Here is a 13,444-nt window from a genome sequence, read left to right as displayed (position 1 = left end):
CACAATAGGTCAGAGGTAGAAGCAGCCCAAGCATCCACCAGTGGATGAATGGATAAACAAAATGTGTTGTACACATACAATGGAATATATTCAGCCTTAAAAAAGAAGGAAATACTGTCACATGCTACAACATGGATAAACCTTGAAGACATGATTCGAAATGAAGTAAGTCAGTTACAAAAAGACAAAAACTTATATGAGGTGTCCAAAGTAGTAATATTCCACAAACAATGAATCATGGAACACTACATCAAAAACTAATGATGTAATGTATGGTGACTAACATAACATAATAAAATAAAATTAAAAAAATAAAGTAGTCATATTTATTGAGACATAAAATAGAGTGGAGGTTGCCAAGGACTGAGGGGAGCAGGGAACAAAAGGGATTTTTTTTAATGAGTATAGAGTTGGTTTTGCAGTCGGAAAAGGTTCTGAAGATTTGTTGCACAACAATGTGAATAAATCTAGCATGACTGAGCTGTACATTTAAAAATGGTTAAGATAGTAAATTTTACATTATATGTTTTTAATACAATTAAAATTTTTATATTTATATATGACATATAAATACAAACAGTAGTATGACATAGCTGCTCAAAGTTACCTTGAAAAGATCAAAACAATATTTATTACCAAAATATATCATTTTGTGATTTTTGAAATGAGAGAGTAAGATTTAGAAAATGCAGTAAGGAATAAATAGAAAACTGTCCTTTTACAAGATCTAGAAACTCAATTTTTTTTTTGCATTTTTTGAATTTCAGATCCCTAAACAACCATATATATTTAGATTACTAACAAAGTAATAGTATGATGTTAATGATGTGTGACAGTTTTGTGGTAGATTTTGAGAAGATCTTACTTTCCCATAGGGCATATTAAACATTCAATAATTATCTTATTAGATTGCTTCATAAGAAAATGAAACAAAATTATTCTAGTTTCTAGGAACGGTCAGGCTAAGTTTCCTCATTCAAAGTCATGATACTGACCTCAGATAAGTTAGAGTCCCCAGTCCACCATTTCTAGCAGGCAGATATTAAGTATATCAATTTTGCTTAGCCTCGTTTTCATTATCTGTAAAGTGGGGAGAGTTTTCTCAGTATTAAAATAAATAAGGTAATCCATGTGATGCTTAGTAGAGTACTGTGGACTCTATTAAGAAAAAAGAGTAATATGGGAAATGGGAAATTACTGGCTAGAACTGAGGGCTTCCCACTTGTGGTAGGCTGTTTTCAATTGTGCCTTAAGGTATGGTAGTCATCAACAACAGTGAGATCCCCAAAGAAAACTTGATTTTTTTTAAAAAAAAAAAAGCTCTTAAAACCGAGAATATATTAAAGAGGACATAGAAGATTCTCAATTCCAAGTGAGATGATTACTTCTCTTGATGTGGTCAATTTCGTGCCATGTAGATAATAAGAGGCATCAGGGTGTTAATGTGGTTTGGGAAAATTACATCCAAAATGTTATTTTGTATAAAAGAATGCCAAATACTAGATACTAGTAGTAACCTTAAATGTCTTTTGGAATCTTAATGTCTAGTTTTACATGCCCTTCAAATTAGGTAGAAAGAGTTGTATTTCTGCAGGGTTTTATTTCTCTAATGGAAAAAAAGATGCCTCTGGGCTACTTTGTGGTGTGAAACTCACCCTAAGTGGGTAGGGGTGGGGATGGTCAATGAAGCCCCTACATAAGTTTCCTGCTATTAAAGTGTCAGGCAATGAAGCTATTGGTAGAAAGAACAAAGTTCACTGTTGTATGTCACGGAAATTTTTAAAAAGGTATCATTAACACATATATTTAAGCACTACTCCCAGCAGGATAGTGATAAAACAGTTCAGTTCCTTTGGCTTTGCTCTAATGAGGATCTATATCCAAGGATTATAGGAAATGATATCCCTGAGATTTCCGTCATTTCCTCAGTCCATACGAAGTATTTTAGCATGATCAGGAGGCCAGATACAAAATAGACACAATGCTTTTGAGCCTTTTCATAATTTATTTCTCCTGATGAAGGTGCTTGATTTTTCTTTTTACAACATAGAGATTTAAATACTCCATGATAGCAATCATTTGATCTCCCACTATCAATTGTAGATTATTGTTCTTAAAGTCATGAGACAGTCAATGGACTTTTCAAAGTGATGTATGCAAGCTTCCGGTCTTTTGGGTTATTTCGAAAATTTTGGTCTCTTTACACTGCCCATTCAAAACCATGCTTGAATTTAAAAAAATAGGCAAAGCTTATTTTTTTTTTTTTCTAGTTTGTTCATTCAGTCCATCAGTGTGTACGAACTGCACCTGCACTCATCCTCTCCCTTAAAGATGTCTCTGTTCTAATCCCCGGATCTGTGACTATGCTGTGTGACATGGAAAGAGGAAATAAGGTTGCAGATAGAATTATGGTTACTAATGAGCTGACTCTGAGATGGGGAGATTATCCTGGATTACCTGTGTGGGCCCAATATAATCACAAGGGTCTTCATAAGTGGAAGAGAGAGGTAGGAGAGGGGGTATGGGAGAGAAAGCAGCCTGACATCACTAGCTGTGAGGATGGAGGAAGGGGCCAAAAAACCAATTAATGTGAGCAGCCTCCAGAGGGTGGAAAAGGCAAGAAACTAATCTCCTCTAGAGCTTCCAGAAGAAACCCAGCTCTCCTGACACCTTGCTTTGAGCATAGTGAGATGCATTTTGGACTTGTGGTCTCCTGAAAGGTAAGATAGTAAATTCTCATTGTTTTTAAACCACTAAGTTTGCAGTCATTTGTTGCAGGATTAACAGAAAGTTAGAACAGTCAACAACTATTTATTGAGCATCTACTCTGGACCCAGGGAGGTAGGTCCCTCAGGGTCTGAGCAAAAACTATAGGGGCAGTTTTGAGGGTGGGATCTCCAAGAAAGGGCTGTGGGGCTGGAGAGGAAATGCGAGCATCTCTAGGAAATACCATTTAAGTATGGGACGGGTGTCTTTTCATCTATCCATCTTCACATTTTCAGGAGTTGTTTTCCTCTCTCAGAAAACCAGCATTTTCTGCAGGGCAATTTGTTCCATGGAAATACTTGTCTTTACAAAGGTAAATGAAGTTTCCAAATATGGGATTTTAGGCATCCAAGTAATTAGACTTGGTCTTTTATTGTTTACCATCTCTTAAATGAATAGAAAATTGATTTTGTGCCATTCAATAGCATTTGATTTTTACCTAGAAGAATCAGATAAAGTATGTTCTGCAGACTTCCTTCTGCTGCCTTCCCTTCATTTTGCTCCCTGAGAATATGAATATACCCCTGTGACTGCTCGGAGGTCCTCCAGCGAGGAAGGAATGCCCTGACTCTCAGCCATGGAAAATGTTTGTGGAGATTGCAAGAAAGGCTAAAGACTCACAGGAAGCTCACCAAAGCAGGACCTTATGAAACACAAAAATACAGTACATGAGAAAGATGAAAAACACCTTCTACTCATCACACAACACTGGCGTATTCTTCCATAAGCTTTATTTTTATGTTCTACTATGAACCTGATTCAAAATACTTTTATTTATGATTATGTTTGTCTGAAACTTCAAGTTTTTGTTGATTTGTTTCTCTGTTTTTCTTGGCCTTGTTTTTAAAGGATAGAAATCTTTTTAAAAATGTGCTCAGACAGTGTGCTTCCGTGGAAAGTGTTCCTGCTTTGGCGTCAGAAATCCTGTGACAATATGGCACCTCCATCTACTAGCGGAGAAACCTAAGACAGGTTCCTCCAATGACTTCTGCCTCAATTTCTCCCTCTGGAAAGTGGGGCTGGTGATAAAAACACACACCTCACAGGGTTGTTGAATGTATTTCACGCACATGAAACACAGTGTATGAAAACTTATGACAGGGGCCCTGGGTGGCTCAGTCGGTTAAGCGTCTGCCTTCGGCTCAGGTCATGATCTCAGGTCCTGGGATCGAGTCCCGCATCGGGCTCCCTGCTCAGTAAGGAGTCTGCTTCTTCCTCTCTGGCTGCCCCTCCCCCTCGCTCATGCATGCTCTCGCTCTCTCTCTCAAGTGAAAAAATAAAATATATTAAAAAAAAGTACTTCCTATGACATATAGGAAGTACTGAATAAATGATAGCTTGATGAGTGAATGGCAGCTAATGGAGCAGTGAAAGGTCACTGCATTTAGGTGTTCTGGTCCTTCCTACTAGTTGTGTGATCAGCAGCTTCCCAGAAACAGCTCCTTCATCTCCAAAAGAGAAATAATCACAGCCACCTCATAGGCTTTTGTGTGACTTAATTAGGCCATGTATGTGAAAGCATGGGGACTTGCTTAATTTTAATTGAAAAAGAACCTGACTGTGTAGTAAATGTTATAATTATTTGGCTGGTTTACACACACACACACACACACACACACACACACTCCTACAGACACAATAGAGCCTTTTTATCCAAAGTTAAGTTTTTTCATCTACTGTCAATATCGCTTACCTGATTAGGACCCAGAGTTATAAATCATAATTGCTAATGTCTTATAAATACAGAAAGTGTCTTAATATGCTCAGTAGTTTTTAATCTTTCACAAATGTTTATGAAACAATCTTATGCACAATGTAAAAGGATGCAAATCTCTCCTTCTGCTGTCGGACACTAGCTTTTCTTGTGCTTTCCCCACCCCCTCCATTAGTCTTCTCTCTCCTTTTGAATTCTGAAATAAATGTGTCTTCCAATTTGTGGTGAGAGCATAAATCCAGATTTCATCTCATGGCTCTGAGAAGGAATTAGGTTTTGCTTTTTTGCTTAATGCAAAGCGAAGCTCATGTATTGAGCAGTTGGTATTGATGAAGTAGCATTTTGCCTCAATAAGTGGTAGTGTGGAGCTCGCTTAATCTTGCTCAGTGACCAGTGCTGACGGAAAGAAGGTAAATGCTGCCTCTTGTGCAGGCTGTGGCCCGGATCACGGGACCTGGCCACCTCCCTGCTGCTCCGATGCCTAAGGGGAGGTGAATCCCAGGACCTGCACTGCACTTCATCATTTATATTGAGGATGTGTCAAGTCCTGTCTGCCACTGCCAGCTTGTTTTGTTGTTTTATTATTATTTTTAAAGATTTTATTCATTTATCTGACAGAGAAAGACACAGATAAAGAGGGAACACAAGCAGGGGGAGTGGGAGAGGGAGAAGCAGATTCCCCGCTGAGCAGGGATCCCGATGCGGGACTCGATCCCAGGACCCTGGGATCATGACCTGAGCTGAAGGCAGAAGCTTAACGACTGAGCCACCCAGGCGCCCTGTTTTGTTGTTTTAAATCAAACACTCAGCCTTGGGGAAAACACTCAACCTTGAAAATACCTGGCCTGAAGAAATGTCACTTTCCTTTTAACAGCCCGAACCCCTTTTTGGGTATGTATTTGGGAAGACTGAGTCTCTATATTCTCAATATCTGCTTTCAGAGAAAACCAAGAAAAAGGGCCTCTACTTAAACAATACAACATGCAGTTTAGTTGGGTCGGAATGTTGTTTTAGGCATGGTTGCCCTTGCAACACAACTCAGACCGCTGTAGTGGTTCCCAGAAAGGAAGCATATCCCGTTGCTCCGTCATGTGTCAACCCGGAGATAAAGACTCCTCTCAGCTTCTGACTTTCACATAAACCTGCGTGTGCTTTCTCTGCACACCCAACTTCTACAATTAAGCTGGCAACAGAAAAGCAACAACAACACACAAGGCACATTTTTTAAAGGAAGCTTGTGATTTGGGGCGGGAAATAGGATAAATGAAAGATAAGAACAGGTCAGAGAAATTGGAGGAAAGGTTGCAACATCAACTGTACCGGGCCTGAGCCCTCAGTCCCCTGCAGATTCCAGCCCCTTCCTGAGACAAATGCTTACACCAGGATTAAATATTTGTTCAGTTGCTTTAAACTCCAATTTCACAGCCCGTAGAAACTGCCATATCAATCCTGTGAACTTTGGCTTTATAGAGCAGGCTTCTGAGCGCCCCCCTTTCCCCCCCATTTCCAACTTCTCCCCTCTGTCACTCCCTCTGTCACACCCCTGCCTTCCACACCCCCACCTGCCACTCCCCCGCCCCTCTTGGTCAAGTGGTCTTAAGAAAATTAATTATAAGCTTCTAGGGCCACAAAGACCCTTGCCTAGGTGGAGAAGAGTGACGGGTGCTTATCATTCATTCATTCAACAAGTATTTGTGGAGAGTCTGTTTTGTGCCAAGCACCATTTTAGATTCTAGGAATCCAGAAATGAAAAAGTTAGTCCAAATTCCTTCCCTCATGGAGTTTGCATCTCGTGAGACAGATTGTATATACTGTGTTAGGGGATCATGAGTGCAACAGGAAAAATAAGGCAGACAAGGGAGAAAAGGATTGTTGTGGGCGGTTGCAATTTAAATGTCATGGAAAGGGTGGCATTTGACTAAAGATCCTGAAAGAGGCATGAGCTAAGACGTTATGTAGGGAAAGAGTATTCCAGGCAGAAGGAGCATCTGGGAGAAAGATCCTGAGGTCAGGAAAGCTAGAATGAGTTAAGGGCAGAGTTAAAGAACACAAAGGGTCAAAGAGGTGAGAGGGACTGATCATGTAGGCCCTTGTTGGATGGTTTTCTTAGGAAGATGGGTGACTATTAGATGGTTCGAAGCAAAGAACTGTTATCACTTGGTTTATATTTTAACAGGCCTGGCACAGACACTCATTTTCATTGATGACTTGCCTATTCACGTTAAGTGCCTAGTGAGAATAATAGGAAAACAACTGGGGTGCACCCTGACTGGTAGGGGAGAGTTCTTAGGTGAAGAGATGCTTGTGGATGGGATTGCAAGGACAGTATGATGCACTTTTTATTGAGTCAGATGCCCCATAGCTCGGGAAAGAATCTCCGAATACAAATACATAACTTCTATGAATAGGTGCATTCACCCAACTGCAGAACGAGTGTCTGAGGAGAGGTGTTGTAAGCAGGAAATAGGATTCTCAAGAGAAGAAAATCCTTAGTTTGAGCACCTGGTTGTCAGAGCTCTGGCCTATCTTGGAAGAGTTTCATCATGTAAGAACCCAGATGACTTCCTTGCTGCTAAGTCCCCTGGACAATACTTGATCTTTCTTACTTGGTCTATTTGAAAGATTTCTGACTGTTGACCTCTCCATTCTCTGTCCTTCTCTGTTTTTAGGGACACCACACTTCTCTAGTACCCTTCCTATCTCCAGACCCGTTCCTTCTCTGTATCCTTCATGGCATCTCTTCTTCCTACACATTGTTTAGCTTTCCAGGATGAACCTCACTCATTTTTCCTCTCACTCTGGATGAACTGATTTCATGGCTTTAACTACCATTAGTATTTGAATAGTCACTCCACTTGAACATCCCACAATCCCTTAAGCCCATCATTCTCAAAGTTTAAACATCGTATTCATTAGCCCTTCTCTTCTCTTTATAACTTGTTAACTCTTAGAAGATCCTTCAGAAATTCATTTTATATCATCCAGGAAGCCTTCCATGGATGTCTGTGTCCAGTTCTGCACAGCCTGGCCTAGTATTCCAGCCTTCCACAGCTTTCACTTTGTGCTTACCCTCTGCCACCATATTGATACACTGATAGCTAACCCTCTTAGTAGATGGGGGTGGGAGTGGATTACCTGGTGGAGCTGGAAAATTCATCTGGGGCTCAGAGGAGACTATTTTTCATTTGCAAAAAATAAATATTTTTATGAAATTTAGTCAATAAAGAGATGTATTACTCTACTTTAAAAAGTAGAAAGGTACCTTCCTGGGGGCAAAAATTTTGCTTTTGTTTTCTGATTTTTGTCATGCTAAAGAATTTCCCATTTTTTCCTTAGCAACTTGGGAAGAATATGGGAAAAGCTGGGAGTTTAGAGTCCTGGTCTGGGGAAGTGAGAAAAAAAGGAAGAGTAACTCAGTTCTGAAAAATAAGCCATTGCAGTATGGCAGCAGGCCAGGGCCAAGACTGGCAATGGTCAAAAGGGGGTTCCTGTAGTGAAGATGGCCTAGAGGCTCCAGGTAAAATGTTGTTTTCCAGTCTGTAATGTAATTGCTCTCTAGTATCCCCAAAGCTGTAGTAAAAGCCTTTCATACACAATGACCTTCTGTTAGTGGTCCTTGGGGGTGAATGAGTAAAGGCTCCATCCATGAATTCCACACAGGGGCCAAGTGAGTGGACACTGGACAACAGCAGGCAGGGACTCTAACACAAGAGATGATCGAGGACAGGGGCGCCTGGGTGGCTCAGTCGTTCGGCGTCTGCCTTCGGCTCAGGTCATGGTCCCAGGGTCCTGGGATCGAGCCCCGTGTCGGCTTCCTGCTCCGCAGGGAGTCCGCTTCTCCCTCTCCCTTTGCCTGCCTCTCTGCCTACTTGTGCTCTCTATCTCTCTGTCAAATAAATAAATAAAATCTTTAAAAAAAAGAGATGATTGAGGAGAGGTCTTTGGTCTCTTTTGAAAGACAATAACGTGGCACACCCAACAGTCCTCTGAAATAATTAAGGAAGGCATTGGTGTACATAGAGTAATCTAGGATGGAGCCCACATGATATACTTGGAACATGAAAGGACAAGATGACTCCAGAAGATGTCAGATTTGTGGTGCAACCTCTAGTTCACCATCTACACACACTCGGCTGTGGGCTACTGGGCCAGGAACTGTATCTCTATCTCTATATTTCCAGTCCCTGATATAGTGCATATGGCAGAATAAGTGATTAAAAATTATGGGTTGTTTGAATAAATGCTTGATTCTTTCCTTCCATTTTGTCACTGAGAGCCAGATCAAAAAAGAAATTAAAGGAGTGGCCATGGTCTACTTACTGTGGTTGCCAGGGAGATTGCCTAAGAACCAGCACTGGCCACAACAGTGCTTCTTTTTCTTCTTCTTTTTTTTTTTTACTTTTTTTTAAATTAAATTTTATTTTATTATGTTATGTTAGTCACCATACATTACATCATTAGTTTTTGATGTAGTGATCCACGCTTCATTGTTTTCATATAACACCCAGTGCTCCATGCAGTACGTGCCCTTCTTAATACCCACAACTGTGCGTCTCAAGCTTTAATGCTTATACGAATCATTTAGGTTAGTTTCTTTCTAAAATGAAGATTCTGATTCAGGTGGTCTATGGCGAGGCCTGAGATTCTGCATTTTTTTGTAAGGCCCCAGATGATGCCGAATTTCCTGGGCCACAGAATACAGCTTACATAGCAAGGGATTAGAAGACAGACACTGGCTCACCTAAGAGCATCATCATCGTTTATCATCCCAGAGTGGTATTTGGCAGATAGTGATATGGGAGTAGAGAATGAAATTATGGAAAACTCAGAACTGGTGAACAATACACAATGCTCTGATCTTTGTGAATATAGTAAGATTTTAGGTTACTATGTTTCGGCTGTTACAGAATATATAGTATCTGTTGATTTGTCTGTCCTTTTAAATGAGGTGCCCATTTGAAATATAGCTAGCTGTTGGCAAGCTTGCAAGTTTGGTAGCTGATGCCGATTTCCTGACCTCTCCCTCCAGAAGAGAAATTTCCCCAGATTTTGTACAAAGCTTAGACTCTGGGACATGAAATGGTATACAAACACACCAAAGGAATCAATCTATTAAATTTATTTCAAGACTGAGAAAAGATAATATAATGTGTCAGTCATGTAGAAATGAAAAAGGAGGGAAGGAAAATAATGTGAGCTACTTATAGTTAAAAATTAATTAAATGTTAACAAACCTATATAACTTTCTAGGCACTATCCAATAAAATCTTACAGATATAAAAATCTAAATCTTGATGCCAGAATTTCTACTGGCCATTCTGTATTCCACCTTCAGTGTACCCCACACATGCCTTTTCTTTTCCCTTCTCATACCATGGAAGTTGATTCCTCCTAAACTCTGGGGACATCTGGGCAGTGGCACCTCACTCCACAGTGCAAAGGAATTTGTTAAACAGGGAGAATATCCTAGGAGATGTTCTACACACATAGAACCTTCTTTCTTAATCCAATTATCTTCTCAATTCTATGATAACCCAAATTTTGATCCTTTAGACCACATTTGTGTTCAGTTATTCATTGTTTAAATGTTTTTCCTCCAAAGCTGTTGCTGCTTCTCAAAATCATTCAATTTAACTTCATGAATTTTAAATGGAAATTCTTATTTAATGTATTATTTTCTGTTTTCTTGGTTGTCACTGCAGCATAAACGTCAAAAAAATTCTATATAGCCTGGCTCTTCGTATTTCCAGACTTACTCAATTATATGCCTCACCACACTCCAGAGATCTGGTTTCCAGCTTCTCATCCAAAGCACATTATATTTCCTTGTAAGAAATAACACTGGCAATGTGCTATGGTGAGCGCTGTGAATTGTGTAAGACTGTTGAATCACAGACCTGTACCTTTGAAACAAATAATACATTATATGTTAAAAAAGAAAAAAAAAAGAAGAAGAAGATAGTAGGAAGGGAAAAATGAAGGAGGGGAAATCAGAGGGGGAGACGAACCATGAAAGACTGTGGACTCTGAGAAACAAACTGAGGGTTCTAGAGGGGAAGGGGGTGGGAGGATGGGTTAGCCTGGTGATGGGTATTAAAGAGGGCATGTACTGCATGGAGCACTGGGTGTTATATGCAAACAAGGAATCATGGAACACTACATCAAAAACTAATGATGTAATGTATGGTGATTAACATAACATAATAAATTTTTTTAAAAAATAATAAAAAAAAGAAATAACACCGGCATATGAGTATCAAAATACAGTGTATGATAAATCATTGCATCTTCTCTGAGCTTACTTTCTATAAAGATGTCAATAGATAAATAAATAAAAAGATGATTCTACCTAGTTGACTCATTATTTCATGAACTATTGTGAAGCTTCAGGTTAAATACCAAGCCAGATCTTAGAATACAAGACAAGCAAAGGATACTACAAAGTTTGTTAACAAAGTATCCAGGCTCACTGTGAATAGCTGGCAATTGAACCTATGGAAGGGACCTGGTTCCTTAGGCTTCCTCCTCCTCTTCCAGATTAGGTTGGTTTTTTTGTTTTTTTTTTTTAAGATTTTATTTATTTATTTGACAGAGAGAGACACAGTGAGAAAGGGAGCACAAGCTGGAGGAGTGGGAGAGGGAGAAGCAGGCTTCCCGCAGAGCAGGGAGCCCAATGCGGTGCTTGATCCCAGGACCCTGGGATCATGATCTGAGCCGAAGGCAGATGTTTAACAACTGAGCCACCCAGGCGCCCCCCAACCATAAGTTCTAAGGATCAAAATGTTAAAGAAGTATTTACCTGAAGTATGTGTTTTATCAGTTTCCTGAGGCAAAACAACTGTTATAAATTTCAATTCCACCTATAGACTGAAAATTGATTGTAAATTTTAGAAAATCACCCATGGTTGTAAAACGCTAAAATGTAAATCCCTCATGAAAAAATGCTAACCATTGTATATTTTGAAGGAGACAATCAGTTTAGAAGGATTACAGGGGCAAAATGCACCAAATATATCTTAAATTTAATAAGCTTTGCCTCCGTGGTTCACTGTATGTTATCTTACATTCTTTCAGAATTCATCTTCATTCAGATGCCTGAATAATGTGAGCAAAAGAGACATCTGTTATTCTGATTTCTCCTTCCTCCTTTCAGCCCAGGAAAATAACACAACCATCTTTCATCCCCTTCAGAAAAAGTCATTTAATAAATTAATGATGATTAATGATGTGTCTTTAGTGACATCAAACTTGAAGTCGTTGGCAGTACTTGAGGGTGTAATTTGGACCCACTCTGGCAAGGTTTAATGAGTGATGCCTTGCTGGTGTTTGATGACATCTTTTATCCATTCCTTCGAAAGGAAATGAGCCTATGGTTCAATGTAGAAAATCTATGAGAAGTCCCATAAAAATATATCTTGCCATTGCAATAGTGATCAATTGTATTTAAAAACAATAGACAGGAAACAAATTAAATGAACCCACTATGTGATATTTCTCTATCAACTGGAGAGATCAAATTTCAAGGCATGGATGTATATCTCTCTGGATCAACTTTTTTAACATCTTTAAAAATCTACCATGAGAAAGTCTTCAATGGAATACATATATCTTTTGGTCTATTAGCTTATTTCAAATTTTCTCCATAATTCAAATGACTACCATTTAGGTATTGAGCTATATGATAACTTCTAATAACTACCTTCTTATTTTTTATAATGCATCTTTCTGAAATAAATATAGATTTACTTAAGTCTAGAATATATTTTTATTAGGGTTCTTTTTGTGTATATTTTTGATTCATTTTTAATTTTCAAAAAGCCCTTTTGATGGTAAGGCTAACCATTAGAAAAACTCTTATACACATATTTTGTAACATTTCTCTTCAAACCTCAGCTCCCCACTCTTAGATGTGGGGTCTTCTAGTGTGGATTCATGGGTAAACCTCAGAAGCTCATAAACATCCTGAGACTTTGGAGCATAGCATATTTTTCAACAACAATAAAAAAAGGCTTTAATTTTCATTAGTTCTAAAAATATCAGTGACCTTAAACTTTGTTGATAAAAATTTTTTGGCCAAAGAGTGGATTTCATTTTTATTTATTCTATACTGACTTTTTCTGACTCCCAGAATTATAATTCTGTCCATTTTTATAATTTTGCTATATTATTTTATTCTTATACAAATTGTGTATTCAGTAATTTTCTATAATGTATGGCAGTCTTTTGAATAAAATGACTGTTTATGATTCTTTACAACTGTAAAATTGTTTACTTAAATTTATTTGTATTTACATGAGATTTTCTAACCAATTTTTGGTTATTACCATGGACAGTGCATATGCATTAAAATCATAGCAGCTTAAAATGGTAAGGAGTTTTAGTAGACACTGGTCTCTACCTTCTATCCAAAGCATGAATACTGTTTGCACCATTCTTTTTTTTTTTTTTTAATGTTCCATGATTCATTGTTTGCACGATTCTTGACAGATGATCAATTTTCAACCTCTATCAGGACGTTTCTAGTGACAAGGAACTCTCTATATTTTAAGTTGATCTAATACATTGTTGATAGTTTTAAGTATTAGGAAGACATCTCCTTTATAGAATCCATGTTAAGGATTTGAATTTTATGCTTAAAGTGAAATGAGACCATTAAAAGGATTTATATTTTAAGATATGTACTCTGAAGTGTAGAGAATGAAACAAAGCTTTAAAAAGTCAGTCACTGGGGCGCCTGAGTGGCTCAGTCATTAAGCGTCTGCCTTCGGCTCAGGTCATGATCCCAGGGTCCTGGGATCGAGCCCCACATCGGGATATCCGCTCAGCGGAAAGCCTGCTTCTCCATCTCCCTCTCTCACACCCCCTGCTTGTGTTACCTCTCTCACTGTCCCTTTCTCTCTCTGTCAAATAAATAAATAAAATCTTAAAAAATAATAAAAAATAAATTAAAAAAATTAAAAGTCA

The sequence above is a fragment of the Mirounga angustirostris genome, unplaced genomic scaffold (genome assembly GCF_029215605.1).
Source record: "Mirounga angustirostris isolate CCGP_5_RB_7025 unplaced genomic scaffold, mMirAng1.0.hap1 SCAF_2, whole genome shotgun sequence".
In the NCBI taxonomy this organism is placed as follows: Eukaryota; Metazoa; Chordata; class Mammalia; order Carnivora; family Phocidae; genus Mirounga; species Mirounga angustirostris.
Note: the sequence above shows the minus strand (reverse complement) of the source record.